Source organism: Gossypium hirsutum, chromosome D06 (genome assembly GCF_007990345.1).
Source record: "Gossypium hirsutum isolate 1008001.06 chromosome D06, Gossypium_hirsutum_v2.1, whole genome shotgun sequence".
In the NCBI taxonomy this organism is placed as follows: Eukaryota; Viridiplantae; Streptophyta; class Magnoliopsida; order Malvales; family Malvaceae; genus Gossypium; species Gossypium hirsutum.
In genome coordinates, this window is record NC_053442.1 from 12989769 (window position 1) to 13011754 (window position 21986).

At 33.1% G+C, this 21986-nt stretch overlaps 1 non-coding gene across 1 annotated transcript; it reads left to right on the top strand.

Annotated features, from left to right (window-relative positions):
- Nucleotides 1-341: 341 nt before the first annotated feature.
- On the top strand, nucleotides 342-448 carry LOC121219013 (small nucleolar RNA R71). Its single transcript, XR_005915495.1, has one exon. It is a non-coding gene; the product is annotated as a small nucleolar RNA R71 (small nucleolar RNA).
- The last annotated feature ends 21538 nt before the right edge of the window (nucleotides 449-21986 follow it).

Sequence of the window (21986 nt, forward strand, 5' to 3'; positions counted from 1 at the left end):
AGGGTAAACATTCTCGATTATTCATTCCACTTTCATTTGTATCTTATTGCATCACCAGATGTAACTGCATAGACAAATATAAACCATCAATTTTCTTATTAAGCAAATCTACTTGGTTTGATAACATGGTGACTGTATATAAATTAAAGACACTGGCTACTTTCATTGGCTTTGTCCTCATAACTTGCCACTGGTAATTATTAAGTGCCATCTGCTCTATAAACTCATAAGCCGCTTCGGGTGTCTTATTATTCAGTGTACCACTGACTGCTGCATTAATGAACTGTTTTGTCGAAGGGTTTAAACCAATGCAGAAGGTTTGAACTTGTAACCATAAGGGTAACCCATGGTGAGGGCATCGTTTCAATAAGTCCTTATACCTCTCCCATGCATCATATAGAGTCTCTAAATTGATCTTAACAAAAGGAGAGATATCATTCCTTAACTTGGCTATCTTAGCCGGTGGGAAGTACTTTAGAAGGAACTTTTCGGTCATCTAAGCCCATGTAGTGATGGAACCTCATGGTAAAGAGTTCAACCATTGTTTAGCTTTGTTCTTAAACAAGAAAGGGAATAATTGTAAGAAAATGGCATCGTCAGTGGTGCCATTAATCTTAAAAGTATTGCAGATTTCTAGAATATTGGCCAAATGAGTATTTGGATCTTCGTCTTGCAAACCATCGAAATGAACAAACTGTTATACCATTTGAATAGTGTTCGGCTTCAATTTGAAATTATTTGTAGCAATGGTGGGTCGCACAATACTTGATTTAGGGCCAGGCAGAGTGGGCTTAGCATAATTCTACAAAGTACAAGGAACATGAGCTACTGCAACTACAGGAGGTAGCTGAATAATCTGACTATCGTCCATCTCCTTAGTAATAATAATGTCCTCTTGTTTGTCTACTAAATTTTGTCGACTTTACCTTACGTCTCTATAATTTCTACGAGATGTACTTTCAATTTTGCTATCAAACAGTAATGGTCTCAATGGGTTTCTTCTAGTCATAAACCAAAAGAACCTGTTAGAAGCAAATAAAAGAAAAAAATAAAATGTAAAAATTAGACTAAAAAATAAAATAAAGTAAAAATGGCTAAATTATTAAAAATAAAGTGTTCTTAATATTTTAGTTCCCGGCAATGGCGCCAAAAACTTGATGGCCACAGAACTAACTATAAATACGACAAAGGCAAGCACACCTATCGAACAATAGTATAGCTACGATGAGTAAAGATATCGTATCCATGAGGACTAAAAGTATTAGTAATTACTGTTTTCTTATTATTTAGTCGAAAATTTGGAGTGATGAGTTTTAATATAAAATTACTAAACTAATTTAATTAAGAACGCAAAAAAAAACGAATCAGGAAAATAATCGAAAGATAACCAATGAGAGAGATAATACCCAAGAAATAATCCACCTAGACTTCTTCTATTATTAGTAATATGATTTAAATGATTTATTCACTCAATGTCTTGATCCGTAGAAATATCTAAATTATGTTAATATCTCTTTCGAGAGTAAGAACAACTGACTCTAGGTTGATTAATTAAAATCCCTTTCCAATTAAAACCCCTATTGTCGCATTAACTCGATCTATGGATTCCCCTATTAGATTTAACTCTAATCTAGTAGATTTATGTCGTCCTATTTCTAGGATTACATGCAACTCCACTCAATTGTGCTAGATCTACTATTAAACAGGAACTTTTCCTCCACTGAATTAAGCACATTAAAACATGATTAATATCCCAGAGATATTAAAACAAGAAATAAGCACACATAATTGAGAACAAGAATCAAGTATTTATCATGTAAATAAAAAATTAAATAATAGAATTAGTTCATAATCGTAAATAGAAACATCTCAAAGTCAGAATAACCACAGGACAGAAAAAAACTCATAAAAACTTCGAAAGAAATTAAAAGGAGATCTTCGATCTTGATGGAGATCCTCTTCCAAGTTGGATCCGATGGTGTTTTTTAAGTGTTTTCTTCTATCTTTTCTGATGGCTCATTTATGTCTTCTTCTAATTTGTATTTATAGACTTTTAGAATGCTCAAAAAGCCTAAAAATTGTGTTTTTCCATGTATTTGGGAAGCAGACTGTGAAATCGACATTGGCTGGCACATAGACGTGTGTCTGGAATGACAAAAATGTGCAAGTGTACACAATCGTAACAAGTAATAAAGTGACAAGTAAATGTCGAGTTATCGCACCCACAGAGACTGTAAAAAAGAATATTTATGAAATTAATGTTAAAACACTTTGGTGATGGAAAAAATTTTTGTTTAAAGATGATTAAAAACTAAGGGTTAAAAACTAAGTAAAAAAATTAAAAATAAAAAGGTTCTAATGCACGATTTCAAATATGGTTTAATCAAGATGATATAATTATGTTGGATTAATTACATTTCTTTAACTTAGAATTATTATACTTATGTTTATACTGCTACGAAGAAATTCACGGCAACTGGGTAATTTGCTAACTACTGCTCATACGTACTTATTAAATTAATCAATCTCTTGAACATATCCCTATGTCAATTCAAACAATTAACTCGATTTAATAAGCACATAAAAGACTATGTGAGGTAACAAAGTATTTCTACCTTGAAACAGTTTAATCACAATAATCTTGCAAGTTATGCAAGGCATATGTATCGCCAAATACAATGCTAAATTAACTTCAGCTACCTTAGAAGAATAAACATGCTGTAACACCCCTTACCCACATTCGACACCGAAATAAGGTACGAGGCATTACCAGAACACATACACTTATAAACATGTTAAACCCAGTTATAAAATTTAATTCAAATTTAAGCTCTTCAAATTTTTAACATGCTTTTTATAAATCTTCACGTTATAACTTCAAAATACTATATTTGTAACAAATAGGGCTTCTGAGACCCAATACATACTCATGCATTTCAATACTTCATTTCCATTTCATTTCATTCACGATTCTCATGTTTACGATTCAATTCAATTTCTCAATCCAATATACATTTCAATACCACAATAATTCATTTAATTCAAATCATATCATTTGCAATTTCTATTTAATTCACGTACAGTTCAATTTCATTAAGTTCAATACTAATACATATTTATCGTTTAACTTAACGTCCCCTTTTTGTGTCATTTTACACTTCAAGCATGAACTTAGTATTTCATTTCCTTTCCACTCCCGTTTCCTATGCATATCACACAAGATATAAACATTACACTCAACCATAGTCGCAAGCTAGTCTTTTTTGAAGACTAACCACATGATAAACCATTTTAATAAAGATTACAAACTTTAAACCTTACCACCCTTTTATGATTACAAGCATATTTTCATCTAGGCATTTACCATCTCAATGTATAATTTAATAAATTTAATGTGGCGTAATCCAGCCACAAATTGGCCAAAGCCTAAGCATACACACCAAATATGCTAGCCAAATAAATATATAGTATAAGCATTATAAGCATGGATAAGCACCACATTTATTTATGTATCAAACTTACCAACATGAGTTAATTCATAAACCAGTTTTGACATTGCTACATACCAAATCATATACCAAGTATACCACATACACATACTATGAAACTTTATTTTCTTACATGAACTTTAACCATAACTAATAATGCACAATTATAAACATCATTTCTTTTCAATCATTTATCGATTATAATCAAGCATATGGCCTATGTTTATACTGCTACGAAGAAATTCACGGCAACTGGGTAATTTGCTAACTACTGCTCATACGTACTTATTAAATTAATCAATCTCTTGAACATATCCCTATGTCAATTCAAACAATTAACTCGATTTAATAAGCACATAAAAGACTATGTGAGGTAACAAAGTATTTCTACCTTGAAACAGTTTAATCACAATAATCTTGCAAGTTATGCAAGGCATATGTATCGCCAAATACAATGCTAAATTAACTTCAACTACCTTAGAAGAATAAACATGCTGTAACACCCCTTACCCACATTCGACACCGAAATAAGGTACGAGGCATTACCAGAACACATACACTTATAAACATGTTAAACCCAGTTATAAAATTTCATTCAAATTTAAGCTCTTCAAATTTTTAACATGCTTTTTATAAATCTTCACGTTATAACTTCAAAATACTATATTTGTAACAAATAGGGCTTCTGAGACCCAATACATACTCATGCATTTCAATACTTCATTTCCATTTCATTTCATTCACGATTCTCATGTTTACGATTCAATTCAATTTCTCAATCCAGTATACATTTCAATACCACAATAATTCATTTAATTCAAATCATATCATTTGCAATTTCTATTTAATTCACGTACAGTTCAATTTCATTAAGTTCAATACTAATACATATTTATCGTTTAACTTAACGTCCCCTTTTTGTGTCATTTTACACTTCAAGCATGAACTTAGTATTTCATTTCCTTTCCGCTCCCGTTTCCTATGCATATCACACAAGATATAAACATTACACTCAACCATAGTCGCAAGCTAGTCTTTTTTGAAGACTAACCACATGATAAACCATTTTAATAAAGATTACAAACTTTAAACCTTACCACCCTTTTATGATTACAAGCATATTTTCATCTAGGCATTTACCATCTCAATGTATAATTTAATAAATTTAATGTGGCGTAATCCAGCCACAAATTGGCCAAAGCCTAAGCATACACACCAAATATGCTAGCCAAATAAATATATAGTATAAGCATTATAAGCATGGATAAGCACCACATTTATTTATGTATCAAACTTACCAACATGAGTTAATTCATAAACCAGTTTTGACATTGCTACATACCAAATCATATACCAAGTATACCACATACACATACTATGAAACTTTATTTTCTTACATGAACTTTAACCATAACTAACAATGCACAATTATAAACATCATTTCTTTTCAATCATTTATCGATTATAATCAAGCATATGGCCAATTATACACAAATCATTCATATGTTCTTCCAATTTTCCTCCTCCTCCTATCCATTCCACATCCTTAATGTACATAACACTCTTAGAAATAACATTTTCTATAGTTTTACTATTCACTTACATGTATACTTAAAACTGTCTCTCCGAGTCAGAGTCACTAAATTATTTTTACCTAGAGCTACAAAGCTCCAAATTAAGAACTGTTAATTTTCCCCAAAACTAGATTCACATATCTTCTTACCATAAAAGTTTTATAATTTTTGGTTTAGCCAAATGGTTCATTTTATTCATTAAAGTTTCCCCTATTTCACTACTCGATAGTTCTGACCTCTCTTCACTAAAAATTAATTATCTTATTGTAAAAAATTTAGATATTGTTTCTGTTTGTTTCTCTTGAAAATAGATTCAATAAGTATTCTAAAAATATAAACTTTATTCCATAATTATTTTTTTTCAATTTTTTACAATTTTCCAAATTTAGAACAGGGGATTCCAAACTCATTTTGACTATGTCTAACTAAACTTCAAATATCTCAAAATATATAACTCTTTTGCTTTCTCTATTTCTTTTATGTGAAAAAAGATTCATTTAGCTTCAATTTTATATGTTATTCAACCTCTAATTCAATTTCCATAAGTTTTGGTGATTTTTGAAAGGCACACAACTGTTGCTGTCTAAACTATTTTGTTGCTAAATGTACTCTTTCATAATTTCACTTTTTCACTTTCAATCACAATTCAATTCAAAATTCATTTTTCCATTTCTAAGTCGATATTTAATTCAATTCCACACCTATATTCATTATTCAATTTACCAATGAACACTTCGGAATAATAATAGATGCTCGGTGGATTCAGCACATAGCAATCACCTTATTAATCAATGATGTCCGTTGGAATTAGCACATAGCAACCACCTTATTAATCAACGATGTCCGGTTCACATAGTAGCCTGCACATAGTACTACACATGTGACCATTACCATCCGATACACGTAGTTGCCTGCACATAGTACTACACACGTGATCGAAACTATTCGGTACGCATAGTAGCCTGCACATAGTACTACACATGCGACTTATCATTCCGGTACACGTAGTAGCCTGCACATAGTACTACACATGTGACCATCACTTTCACTTTTACATAGTGGCCTACACACAGTCCGTGCCACACATGTGATCATTTCTGTCACTTCATTCGTATCCCTTTTTATTCCAAAGGTTCATTCGGGAAATTTTCACTTTTTCTCACTTATCTTTTTATCGATCAATTTCAATTTCTCGTCTTTCTTGATTTAGAACAATAAATTTAACTTATATAACATTCAAAATATTCATTCCAGTCCAAAAATCACAATTGGCAAAATTACGTTTTTGCCCCTAATGTTTCACAAAATTATGGTTTCGCCTCTAGGCTCGTAAAATAATTTTTATTCAATTTATTTGCATTTTAGGCTTAGTTGAACCATTTTATGACAGTTTCGATTCACAATTTTCACTTATTCACACAATTATGACACATTTTATAACTTTTACAAATTACTACTTTTAGACATTTTTATCGAAAATTACTTAGTACAAATCATTTATCACACTCCAAACATTCATATTCTTCCATAGAACATCAAAATAATGCATATTCTACATGGGTAAATTTTTAAACATCAACTCTAGCTCAAATAAATGGTAGAAATAGGTAACTCATATTACGGTAATCTCAAAAACGTAAAAATCATTAAAAACGGGGCAAGGATGGACTTACTATTGAGCTTGGAAGCTTGAAAACCCTAACCATGGCTTCCCCCTTTCTAAATTCGGCCTCATGGAAATGATGGACAAAAATTGGCTTTTAATTTTGTTTTTAATTCATTTTAATAACTAAATGACCAAAATGCCCTTAATGAAAAACTTTGGAAACATGCCTAAACATGCCCATTTTTGTCCACCAACTTAACCAATGGTATAATTACCATATAAAGACCTCCAATTTAAAATTTCATAACAATTGGACACCTCTAACATATAGAACTCAACTTTTGCACTTTTTACAATTTAGTTCTTTTGACTTAATTGAGTTCCCAAACGTCAAAATTTTCGAACGAAATTTTCACGAAATCATTTTGTGAAATTTTAGACCATAAAAATATAATGAAAATAATTTTTTTTCTCGTCTACTTTGTGGTCCCGAAACCACTATTCCGACTAGCCCCAAATTCGGGCTGTTACACATGCACTGATAAAGTATTGTGTCGACTAATTACAATTTCAACACTATTTAATAATTAATTCATTAGTTATCTAACAATTAATATTGTAAGAATAACTTAAGCATGATTTTACTTAATCAAGCATCTTACCGATGCCTATAACAACACAAACACAATTTCAATAATTCAAGCAGGAAAAATATAATCAACCCAACACGGAGTGAATTCAATCTAGATTGATTAAAATAACCATTTCAATACCATAAATATTCATAAACATGTTTGTCAAAACAACAACAAAATTTAAAGAGTTAGGGAACAATAAGCAAATCTGGTGTTTCTCTGTGGCTTGACTGATTTCTCAGTTTTTCATTCTCCGTTTTCCTCGTCTATCAAGGTGGCTTATGAACATTTTAATTGCTATTCAACAATGGCTGATGAGGACCTCTTTCCCAAGAGAAGAAATTGACACTTGAAAAAAAGGGAAAATGGTAAGGAAAAGTTGAGAGAAGAATGAGAGTGTGAGGGATGATTTGAATGGGCAGCAAAGGAAGGTTTATATCGCTGAGGATGGCTGCTAAAAATAGAAAATTTCAACAGCCAAAGATCCCCCTCATGGCCGGCCATCCTACATGGCAAAGTTGAGACTTTCAACTTTGCTGAAATTAGCCTGGGGAAAATTCGTAAAGCCTTAATTTAAGGTGAGGTTTGAATGAAATTTGGAAGTATTCCAAGGGCCTTTTTGAAACTAATTTAATCAGCTAAAAATGCTGATTTGGGTAAGCATTTGAACGGTTCTGGGCTGCCTAATTGGTGGCTGGTTTGTTTTGCTCAATTTGGTTCAACTGGTGCGGTTCAACTGGTCCCTTTTTCCATAATTAATTAAAATTAATTTATTCAGCCCAAATTAAATTGGGACTAAATTAAAATTAATTAAATCATGAATTAATACACATCTTTGGATCGTCTTAGGCTGGAAATTATTTTACCTTGTTACTTCGAATTGCTTTTCGATTTTGTTCTTCTAACGGTGTCTGTGAGGTCAATTTTTGCCCTTTGTGCGAATCTGTCGAAAATAGTCAAAATTAATCAAAATTAACTATAAAATTAATTAAAATTCATCATGTTCATATTTTTAACATAAGTTAATTATTTCATAATATTTAATTATTTATCGACAAGAATTTAACTGAAATAGCATGATTTTAAGTTTCATGTTTCCAGTGTTCAGCCCATGCGGCACACATGGGCATTTGTCCAACCCATTTGGAAATGCCTAGGCCGCGTGGCTCTTGAAAACAATTCTATTTGTCCAATTTTGGCTCATTTTTCACTTTTTTTGCTCCCAAATACTCTTCTAAGTATAGAAACATGAATTTAAAGGATTAGGAGCATCAAATTCACTACTTTGCGTAATTAATCATCCAAAAACGCATTAAGAATGAGATTAAAATATGTTACTTTTATAGCTTATTAGTATTCTATAACAATTCTTTTTTTAATTTGATTTTTGGTAATGTTTAATTGAGCAGTATAAATATTTGTAGAGTTAAGGATGTTTAGAAGGAAAAATAAAGAAAATTAATTGATGTTATTCAAGAATAAGAAAAATTCTTCGGGGAAGTACACGAAGAATGGAGAAAATTTGTATTGATTGCTCCAGAAAAAAACTGATCCAAGTATGATTACATTATTAGTTCTTATAGCTGGAGCTGTGACCTTTGTTACTATTTAAAAATAGAAAATAGCTAATTTAATAAAATAACTTCAAACTCTCTAACTCTTTAAACAAATTAATTAACAAGTTGTTGATTGATTTGACTATGCTATGATATTCTCGTTGCTCTTTCTCTATTCTAAACACATCTTCAGTCATCATTGAATTACTATCAATGCCTCTTGAGGGGAGTGGAATCTCAGTTTTTGTTGAAAACTAATGTTTTAGTCACTCTAAAATGGATTGAGTTTAGATATGGACTCGAATGCTTTCGGCTTCCTACAATATGAAGGTAAATTATGGGGGAGCTAGAGCTTGTGCTTTAGGATGCTTTCTGATGTTGAAGTTAGTAAGGGGAGCTTGTAATAAAGAAAGGTAAAAATGAGGGTAAAGATAATGGAGATATGAAAAGATGATAGAAAAAAGATGATCCCCCTGTAAGGGATAATACCTCTTGTCATTGTGCTTGGTCCCCAAGCTTGTTTCTTGTTGATTGTTGGCATAAGGAGTGATCCCACATTATATTGAGTTGAGTTGCTAGAGCTTGACAATTAACACATTTGTCCTTATTTTTATTACGGTAGAACAATATGTCTTCCGTTTGGTTTATGTTTAATTATAAAGACCTAATAAAGACATGTGTTAAGGTTTTTTTAAGATGTGATACTTTGGTATTAAGTGATTTGGATTTATTGATCATATGAGGATAAATATGTGAATGTCAAATCGTTTAACTTGGTTGCATCCTATGAGGTATCAGCTATAAGAAAATTTTTGTTGTTTAAGATCTTTTCTATGTTGGAAAGGATGTGGTGCGTTGTCTTTCAAGTTTGTTGCTTTCACACAGGGTGTCTAGGAATAAGGTTCTGCTTGAGTAGATATAATTTTTTAGTGATTGTCGATCTAAGGATCATTGGTTTGATTATGTTGATGAAGTTATAATAATAGTAATATTGCATTTGTCGAGAAGTTGAGGAGAGCTTGTAAGGTATCTGAGTTATGTTGATGAAATTGGATTGATGGTATTGAGATTATACTATGCGATTTTTTAGCTCCAAAAGGGCTTATAGCAAAGGCAAAGTTGATTGTTAAAATTATATCCCTTGAAGCATTATTTCCTTTTGATCATTTGGGAGTTATTCCATAGAAACTAAAGTAATAGAATTAACATAATTCTTGAAGTGGGATTTAAGGGGTTAAAATCATATCTTTTCTAGGGCTCAAGTTTTGCTTGTTAAATGGGAGTGAACATGTGAGCTCAATGTTTTTTATGTGAATATATCCTATGAGGGAAAGATAATGTATCCCTTGAGAGTGTGAGAATGTGTACCATAAAGGAGTGAGAATGGATCCCTTAAATGAATGAGAATGTATCCCCCAAGGGAATGGTGACACATCTCGCAAAAGGTTAGGAACAAATCCCTTAAAAGAATGAGAACGTGAAAAATGTATCCCTTAAGGAAATGAGATTGTATCCCATAAGGAAATGTTGATGTATCCTCTAAGAGATTAAGAAATGACTTATTAAGGGAATGAGAATGTGAGAACATATTCCACGAGGATATGAGAATGGATCTCATAAGGGATTAGGAACAAATCCTCTGAGGGTATAAGAATGTGAAAATGTATCCCCAGATATTAATGACTATATAGTGGACTAAATAATGCACTTTTTGTTGTTTGCATCACATTTGTTCTCGAGAACTAGAGGACATGTCATATTTTTTTTCAAAAAGGTCTTCATTGTAGGATCTTATTTTTGCATGGAGGTAGATTTTGTATTGTTAAGTACTTATAATAAAGGTTCTAATGAAGCTGCCATGCATTGATAAGAAAATAGTAGAGAGAAAGAGATGTACTTGTAAGTTGCATGTTGTTATTAAGTAACATTCTCTGATCATATAGAGAGAAGGATTGCTAATGACTTTTTAGTTACTCCCTTGGTTTGTAAAAAGGTGAAAGAGACTATTAAGGAAGACTCAAATATTGTTGTTAATCAAGGTGAATGGATAACCTCTATCAATAGGCTAATTGTTTATATACCTTAGAGGGTGCGAGGCTTATTGAGAGGCCAAGGCTAAGGGCAAAAGTAAAGGCAAAGTTACTAATGCTTCAACTTTAGGTGATAGTGTTGTTGTATAAGGGCCAAGCATAATCATGAATCTAGATTGGACCACAAGATGATGGCCACAATACAATATTAATGAGATAGGGCAGTTGGGCGCCATAATAAACGTTAGAGACATTCATAAAATATATGTAAGATGTTCCACAGGAATAGAATAGCTATTATTTAGAGACCTGAGTTATTCTTGGAGTATAATACGAAAGATAAGTTGTAGCCTGGTTTTCTATCATGTTTGGCTGGCATCGTTACTACTTGGCAGGTAATATAATTAGTATCCTAGTATAACACTTGTCCCACAAATGATGCCAATTGATTTAGTCACTTTTAGACATATTGGGTTTGGAGATAGATTTAAATGCTCTTGAGTTTCTACAAGATGAAGGTGAATTATTAGGGAATTAGAGCTTGTGCTCTAGGATGCTCTCTGATGCTTAAGTTAGTGATGGATCTTGGTAATGGAGAAAGTAAGATAAAAATAAGGTTGAAGATAATAGAGATATGAAAAGATGGTAAGATAAAAATGACCTTTTGTAAGGGATAATATTTATTATCCTTGTGCTTTATCCCCTAGCTTGCTTCTAATTGGTTGTTGGTTAAAGGAGTGATCTCACATTGTACCGAGTTGAATTTTTTTTAATAACTAGCATATTTATCCTTATTCACATTATGATATAAGCAACTAATAAAGAAATCAACAATAAGTGGCTGTGTGAGGGGATCTGCCACTTAATCAATAGTTGGAATGTAGTTGAAATACATTGCTCATTCCATAACCTTTTCTCTAACAAAATAGAGATCAAGCTCTACAAGCTTTATTCAATCATGTTGAACTAGGTTTGCGAAGTGGGCCACGACACTTTTGTGATAACACCATAATTGGTACAACAAATAAGAAAACTCTTAGTAGAAAGGACTTCATCATATTACATCACACATGCCATTGGCCAAGCTCTTGTATTTTTCCTTTGCACAGGATTGAACAACGACATTCCCCCTCTTCAAACCCTGAGAAATATAGTTTCCTCCAAGAAACAAGCATTGACTAGTAGTAGAGTGCTTGCACGAAAGTTACAACCCCAAACAGAATTGGAGTAGTCGATTATTATTACTTTTTGATAATTGGGAGAGGGGATGAGGTTGCTTGGGATCGAACCCAGGCTTTCTGACTGCATCCCAGCGTGCGTGTGACAGGGCTTAGGAATATGCAATTAAATATATGAATGAAGTGTAACATGAATCTGGTGTGTCACATTGAAGTGTTTTTCAAAAACCATGTTTTCATTGAAAACCCTTCTTGAAATTTCAAACTTCTTGCCATTTAAAACTTGTACAAAGCCTTAGTTTGCATTTGCTTATTTTCAATCGAGGTTTATTAAAGAAACATTGTTACTTTCAAAACCTTATTGTTGCGGAAGCTTAATTTAAAACAAATGATTTGCGAAAACATGTTATTTAAAAATAGTTATTGTTTTGGAAAATCAGGTTCTCCTTCTAGCAGATAAGAATCACAATCAATAAAATCCAGAATTTAAAATCCAAAATTTTAAAGGCCTTATTATAACCCGAATCAAAATCAAAGTGCTTTAGTAAATGAGCAAAACAAAATAAAACTTTTGCCGTTGTGTGGCTCTCTCCAAGTCCCTCGCAGCTCCGAACCGTCTAATGCTGGGGATTACTTGAAAGGTTAAAAACGGGGTGAGTTTACAAAAACTCAGTGTGTGATCCCTTATCATTCAGTAAGTAATATAAGCAGTAACAGTCTGGGCCTGAGCCATTTTCAGTAACAGAACAATGTGGATTTAGCGTAAAACAGTAAATGTGCAGTGTGGGCCTTAGCTCATTATAGTATCAGAATCAGAAAAAAATACATGCGGGCCTAAGCCCAATACAATGATAGAATCAGTAATAGAAATGCAACAATGTAATCATGCAACCCATCCCAATCCAGCCAACACACCACCCGTACCAACCAACACACCATGTGGGGATAAAATCGACCCACCCAGCCAACAAACCAAGCTTAGCACCGGTTGCGACACTAAGTCTACAGAACGGCTCGACACCGTAGACAGAACGACTAAAAGCCATAAGTATCGCAACGACGCTGCCAGTTAACAGAATGGCTAAAAGCCATAAGTAGAAAGGCAATAAGCCTTGAACAGAATGACTACAAGCCATACACTTCCTCCGTCAATATTAACCCAACCCCATGCAGGATGACATGTCATAGTAACATACGTGAATGCAGGATGTCATGCTCAGAATCAGTTATACAAATCACAAACAAATCAGTCATTTACATCACGGACAAATCAATCATTTACAATCGAGGGGCAAAATAATCATTTACCCTCTAGGGGCATTACGGTCATTTTACCCTACAGGGGCATTACGATCATTTTACCCTATGATGGCATTATGGTCATTTTACCCTATGGGGGTATTACGGTCATTTTACCCTACAAGGGCATCACAGTTATTTTACCCTACAAGGGCATTACGGTCATTTTACCCGATAAGGGTATTACGATTATTATACCTATTTTAGGGTTTCAGTACCAATAACGACCTTCCCAAAGGTCTATAGTCACCTCGAGCGACACAGATAATCCGCACGGTCAAAATAGTGTAAATGGGCCCAAAGCCCAATATTCGTCCCAAGTGGGCCTACACGCTCATGTGGCCCATTTGACCCAAATACAGTCATGACTATGCGAACTACATAGCTCAGTCTAGTATTTGTCACTTAACGTGGATTTTATTCGTGTAAGGCCCACGAGCCCATTGGACCATAAGATTTATTTTAGCCAAACGAGGCCCATAATGGCCCAAGAGCACGAAAATGCTCGTGGTGGCCTCTACAGTCTAACACCATGTTTCGTGGGCTCGGTTCACCATACGAGGCGTTCACACGCCCATATGGCCTCAATCGTCGTATTTTTGGCTTTTCGGCTTTTTGACTTTTGTCGATTCACAAAAGAGACATTGTGATTACAACACTCTTTTGGCTTTACGACAGTAATGATTTACGGTGTACAGATACACACCTGATTACATAGAGTACTAAAAATCCACGAGTGCCAGAACCTTGACTAGATTGGTTGATTGTGATTTGCTTACTTGATCTAGAGCTCGGTGCAGCAACCCTTCCGCATCCTGGCCAAATAATCCCGAAGAGCTGGAACTTTACGCCACTTAAACTTGGGAGTAGAGGCTACGCACTCAAACTCAGCCGGTACCTTTGCTATCACTTTGTTACTAGTACCCTCATCACCCATCAGAAGTTCTAGAACCTAAAAGAACATACATATAGGAGAAAAGAGAAGAATTGGTAATAAGGGATCGCACCATTTGGCATAAACAGTAAAAGAAATTACTAAAAGGAATCGAGAGACTTACCGATTAACAGAGATTACTTGCCAAATCAAAAACAGGAATGGAGAGAGTACGGAATGTAGGAGCAGAGAATCCCTTAAACCAAGACTAAACCGTCAGGGGTTTAAGAAGGGAATAGAAAATAGATTTAACCAGAAGTGAAGAGTATAATCACTTACCAAGCAACAATGTATTCGGCAAGGTATTAAAAAGGAAGATGGTGATAGAGCAATTGAAAAGAATGAATAAAGAAGGGAAGAAGGATGAATTCGGTCACAATGGCTAAAGGATGGAAAGAGGAAGAGAGTGCATAAGCAACCAAAGAGGAGAAGGAAAAGAATCAGTTCACAAAAGCTAGTGAGAAAAGGGAGATAGGAAGAGCAGTAAGGAAACCAAAATACAAAAGCCAAAATCCGAATGGATGAAAAAGAGAAGAAAGATAATTTCGGTTCCCAAATAAAAGTGACAAAACGTGATCAATAGGCACAACCAAGACCAATTTCTCGGAAAACCAGTCCCCTAGCCGAATGTAAAAAAACAAAAAGTGTCTTGACTTACCTATTCGGCACCTAAAAGCCTATGACCGAATTTGCATAATGGGGAATCTCCTTTTTCGGCCAACTACTATCACTCCCCTCAGCCTCCCATAATCCACTCCTACAATCTCTTAACCTACCAATTTGCATCACTTTCAAACTCCTCCAACACAAACCTTAATCCATATCCCTTGAATCTCTCCCCCAAGACCGATTCAAACTTCACCTTGCAGAGTTTCAGTCTAACTCCAATTCTCAAGCTGCAAGGAAATAAAATAAATACTCATTGCATGCCAAGGGATTCGAACCCAAGCTCTCGCATCAGTCAATTCACACCACTTACCTCATTGCCACAAGCTCTATTTTGTCACATTTTATCTTCAATTAAATAAAAGGTCTAAAGGCCAAAGTCCAGGTTCCTTTAAAAGAAAAAACCAAAATAAATTGCAAGAGCCAAGACTTGAACCTAGACTCCCTTGTAACCTTAATGACGCCACAACCACTAGACCACATGCTTCCTTATAATATTTTTTTAACGCAATAATTTAAAAGGCCTACATTCAAGCATCCAGGGTTTTATCCACTTCAAACCAAAATATTTGCTAAAGCCCAGGTTTGAACCCAGGACTTTTCCAACTCCTCTCAGGACCCTTAACCACTAAAACAAACAAAATTTTGTGCACAATTTCCTAACCGTTCCCTTGCTCAAGGCCCAATACTTCTAGGCCAAAATTTCGGGGCATTACATGAAGTGCAGTATCTGCAAGCAAACATGTCAAATTATAATATAGTTAAGTTTACAACAAAACATTGGAAAGTATTCCAAGGATCGTACCTAAGGGAGTGTTGTTTTAACTAACTTATAATCAAAAAATAACACACTACCTAGGTCTAAATAGATACTCATGTACTAATCATATTACGACAAAACTAAATGGATGAATTCCAAAATAAAACTAAAGTGCATAAAAGCTAAATACCAAAATCTCAATCAATTTAAGCAGGAAGAAGGGTGACTAACTTTTGTGTTCATGATTAACTTAGATTCCAGAGTTTGTACTAATTAGCTAACAATTAACCTAATTAATACCTTTCGGCCTATAATTAGATTAATTGATCGACTTAGGTTACTTATCTTTCGACCTAAAAAATTAACCCGAGATAGCTTGAATCGGTGCTAAGTAGACTATCTTTTCGGCCTCCTCTACCTAAGTTACTTCCTAGAGTTGTCAATTTTAGGGTTCAATTTCAGTCAACCTAGTCTAACTAATTAGCTTTGAAACCTTAAACCCAAGCCAATCACCCCCACTTCAGTTCGTTAACCTTCCTCAGGTTGTAGTTTATGGCCATTCTAGATGCAATCGTTGCTACCCATTTACCAAACATTTGATTAAATCTAAAAGTAAAATAAAAGGGAAAAATGCTCTAAAATCCAAAAATCTTAAATCGATGGTTGGAATGGTGAACCTACAAATGTTGTTTGATCTTTGAATTGACTAGGAGCGTAATAAAAAAACACAGTAACTGAAATAAAACTAAAAACAAAATTCTATTAAAAATCACCAAGTAATTAATAGTTGAAAGAAAAATTCTAAATCTACCTAAAACCCTAAATAATTTTATGCAAAAAACTTAAGAAACGAATTCAACACTCCCTAATTAGTTCTCATGAGCTGATATATATAGTGTGTAACACCCCTATACCTAACCCGACTATCGGATCAAATATAGGAATGCTATATTAAATATCAGAGTATTGACCAATCAAAATTTAATAAGCAAAGTTTCATTTGTAACTTATCAAGTCATTAATTAACCAATATCAATGATAGGGAGCAGCCCAATAAGTTTCTTAAATATTTTAGTATTTAAAACAGTGTTTTAAAGTAAAATGTGATTTTTTGTGATAAAAGGGCACATGGTCATGTGGCTAGGCTGTATCGATTACATGGCCGTGTGGTTCCAAAATTAACCAATTCTAACACTCACACGGCTATGTGGCTAGCCTGTGTAGGTCACACGTCCATTTAGCTAGCTCATGTAACTCTCTCACCCCGTGTGGGCCGAAATTGAAGAAAAATTTGAAATTTTTTAAACTTTTACACCTTAGTCCCTACATATAAAATTTCAATAGCAAACCAATCAATTGATAATTTAAACATTTAAAACCACCATAAAACCATCTTACCATCATACCACTAAAACATTTAGATTATGCTATTATAATATATAAACTTTATAAACTTTATATTTTAGTCCTTCCTAATAGAAACACATACTAAATACCTACGTAATGCCATTCTAACCCAAAATTTAGAAGTCATACTCTCTTGGCCTCGAGATGTGATAGGACGAGAAGATCTTGAGCCAGTTCTAACTTCTCTTTGGTGTTAACCAATTCATATTACACTTACAAGCCCCAAAGTAGAATGATTAGAATAATTAGGACATATGTAAACGAATTGAGAATCGTAATAATTCATGCCCATTTACTTGGGCTTAGTATCAATTATACCAACTTTCAATTTCTTTCAATTTAGCCTTTAATCTTATAATTTCACATATAACTTCCATTTAATTCCACATTTTTTTCACACACATACCATAATCTTAATACATTTAGCTTAGTTTACCACTTTAATTCTCATTTACATTCTTGTATCATAGTTTACTATCTTTATAATTTAGTCCTTTATATTATTACTATACATAAATCTAAAATTAAACACTTAATTTATAATTCTTACTATAGATATCTAAAGAAATAGGATTAAATCCTTGTATTACTTACAAACAAAACTTGATTGTAGAGTTTCCTTCTTTCTTCACTCATTAGCTACACTTTTTTCTTTGTCTACAACTTGGTCCTCTTTTTTCTTCTCTTTTTCTTGATTTCCATGATAAACATATAATATTTACTTGTTAATACCAAAAAAATATAACATATTTATGCTCAAATAATACAAAATAACATGAACATCATGAAAAATTTCCATATTTTACCTTGAATCCTTGTTGATACAAACTAAACGTAACATTCTTTCTCCTTTCAAGTAACTATGAACTCCTTTTTCATGAAGCTAAAGTAACTAACTTGCACTACTCTTGATTTGGTTGAGAAATCATGAAAGAAGAATGAAGAAACAAGCTTGAAGGACTCAAAAATGCTGAAAATGACTTAGATGGAATAAGAACAAAAGATGAAGATGGAGAGAGTAGGTGGGAGACATTGGCTTGTTTGAGAAGGAAGAGAGCTTTCATCATTTCTTCCAATTTCTACACACTTCATTAAAAATATCTCATGATTTTTAACTTAAAAATGGTTAATTTGCTACCTAGTCATTCATCCTCTCATCTTTGCACCTTGTCCCAATCATTATACATTGATATCTTATTTTACTAATTACCATTTTGACATTTATCATCTTTACAATTCCCATGCATGAATCACATTTTATTTGGTAAATTTTTTTCCTATTCCTTCATTATTTTCCATCTATTCCTGTGTTTTTAACTTAACTTTTTAATTTTCACTCTTTAGCCGCACTACTTTTTATTTTCTTACAATTTAGCCATTACCTCAAATCAAAATTTCCTATCCCAAAATTATTTCTAATTTCTATTAACTCTAGTTACTTTATATACTTTTACTCTAAATTTCCTATTTAATCTATTTCCGAAAATTCTTTAATTTTTCTAACCTTACACGCCATTGTACCAAACTCTTCATACTTTGAGGATGTTACATAGTGTTTATGTAGGATGACTAATTTAGATCACTTACAAGTTGTTTAACAAGTTAAATAAGATTGTACGAACAAAAACACTATTGTAGTACTTTAGGTGTAACACCCTATACCTGACCCGATTGCTAGATCCGAGTTATAAGGTGTCACATTTGTTGTTGGAGCAACTACGACCAAATTAAGTACATTTCAGATCATTAAGCATGAAAATACAAGAAATATAAGAAAATAGTACGATAAATTATCAATGTCAAGTCTTATACATGTAACAACCTGATTTTAGTAGTATTAAAATAGTGGTTTTGAAACCCTATTTCCTAAAATCGAGTCAATAAATATTATTTATTAATATTTACAAGTCTATTATAGCGTTCTATTAAATTTTGGTCTGATAATTTCTGTGATTTGATGATTAATTAAGGTACGAAGACTAAATCGTAAAAATTGTAAAACTTGATCACTATTAATTTCTATTAGCTAAATTGCTTATGTAGTAAATGTTTTAGGTGAAAATGGCAATTATGCCATATTCTATTATAGTGGACGGTTTTTATAACACCCTATACCCAACCCAAATTACCGGATCCGGATATCGAATGTTACCAAACTTAAACACTTAGTAAAAATTTTGGAAAGGGCATAAAGTCATTCTAAAACATACTTCTTATTCATTTATTTACTGTTCTTAAAACAAAAGATTAATAAAATAAAATGTTTAATAATTACATCAGGTTTTCAGAAAAACAGCATATGACATTTCAATTTAAAACTTTGTTAAAGGTAGACTCTTTCACGGTGTAGAGTACTAAGCGCCATATTCCTTTGGTGCCCTCTAAATGCATAATATCGTAACTTGAACTGCCATTTTGGGGCATTCCTAGCTTGGTCCCTCTTGGTGAACCAACTCATTAATCAAAAGTTGCATCATAAAAAAACTTTTGTAAGTTCAAACGAACTTAATGACTTTTAATCCAGGTTACCTTTGAACGTTAATGGTTGAATTCCTCAAATTGAAGATTCTTGATTTCTTTTCAGTCTTTGGCAGATACTTATCTAATATCAGGCGCATACATATACATTAATTTCCATACTTGACTACTATATACATACTCTTTTCCCATACAATATTTTACGCCATTTTTGAGCCTATTGGCTCATTAATACACAATTGACTCTTGGGGCTCGTTTTCGATTCAAATCGCACTTTGTATTTTCATAACATGTATCATATAACTTGTTGTTTAAATAATCCATTTGTTTATAACCCTATAAACCAACATGAAGTCCAAATGAATATATTGATCTGTCACCACAAGTTGTCTAACAACGATGATGCTATAATGTTGCATAATACCACCCTAGATTACTCGGTAACAATGATTTTCTCAACTCAACCAATCTGTCACCCCGAGTTGCTCGAAAAAAATGACTCAATGCATAATATCTACCACCCCGTCTGACATTATGGCATGCCAACTATATCCAACTCAGTATGAATAATTAATAGAGTATTCCATTTCCGATTCATTATGTATAGTTCAATTTATAATTCAAAAATCAGAAATCAATCAACATATTATAATTTCACAACTTACATAACATATTTCAACACAATTCTATGCCAATGATCAAATATCAAGTAAATTCTAAGTTTTGTACTTTATTCAATTAGTCCTTGTCCCAAAAATCAAGCTCAAACACATCAAATTTGTTCAATTAATCCTCAATAACTCACCTTAACACTATATGATGTAAAATGACATGAAAATGCAACAATTAAATTGGTATCGAATCATAGAAATAAAAACCAAAAATTCTAAGCTATATGTCAACGGCCTTAGATTTTTCTTTCCCTCTCAATGAATCTGAGTCGACTTTTGTAACGCCCTAGTTTTGGCGGATTTAAAGTTTTGGGCTTATAGTAGTAAATAGTCTGTTTGGCATGGTGTTATCTGCCCAAATGCTCATTTTAGTGTATACATGTGGGCGTATAGTAACTGCCACTTAAGTTAGTAACAATTTGATTTCATGATATTCTGCTATATTAAGGAGTTCTTGTTAAGGAATGAAAAAGAAATATGGAATGAGTATTCACCAAAGGTATAGTACGCTTAGTTTGTATGTAATATTATGCTAGTTAGACTTTAAGTAATCTAGTTAGAAACCAACTATATAGCTTAGCCTGATAAGTTTGATGAAGGGGACTTATTTATATTTTTCTCAAAAACTGTAGGCTAATAGGAAAGAAAGTTCTGATACGTATGACATTTGTTAAATTCCACTAGGTAAGTTGAGTCATATTTATATGTGAAAGATGATCTCTAAAAAACTTCTTTCTTCTTCCTTTTCTTTAAGTGGTATTTACTGATACCTTCTTTAAGCTTGAATGTATCTTACATCGATGATTTAGAAGCTATGGTTCTTTTATGATCATTGGTTATTTCACACCAGGGTGAGTATTTCAGCTCTGCATGTTAAGTTCTGAATGAGTAAATCTGTATGTGGTTATTGAACAGTAAGACTATAAGAATAAGATTTCTGTATTAGATTGTCAACGATTGATATGATATGTAATTTGTATGTACAAGAGTAGTAATAGTGAAATTTTGTTTCTAACCAATGGTTGCTGATGGTTCGAGATAGATATCTGAATCTGGAGTTTTGAATTGCAGTCAGTGAGAATTAGGTGAGTCTCTACTCTATATGAAGTAAGTAATCTAGAATCTGGAAATCATGGGTGGTATAGTATGAATATGATACATATACAACTATAGGAATAAAGTTATGATTAGATTAAGAGAGAAGTCAGTCTGCTTGAAAATAAGATCTATGGGACGTATGAAGAGTGTCATGAACTTATGAAATATTGGGTCTGGGATGTGTCTGGTTCATAGAATTTGTAAAGTGAGTCAATTCATCGAGATGGTAAATAAGGAAGTCTATCGGGATTGTAAACATAAACTCTGATATGGAACACTGAAGGAAAAAGTCCACGGCCATGGCATACTCTAAAAATAGATTTGTTGAATGACATTCTATTTAATAGGGTTATTTGTGTGTCCTAGGGCGATGATGGGCAAACCTCACTTAATGTGAGTTTAGGAAAATCCATATCACAAATACGATAGTTTTGGGATGCCTATGTGGCATCATGTCAGCCTTTGTGGCATACTCTGTATGGATTGCCTTTGTGGCGTACTCTGTAATAAGGACTTATGATGTGTTTGGTATATCATTTGTTTGCCTCTGATGTGTTCTGCAAAGTTTCTCGGGACACTAAACAAGAGACTCTGTATGATTGCTT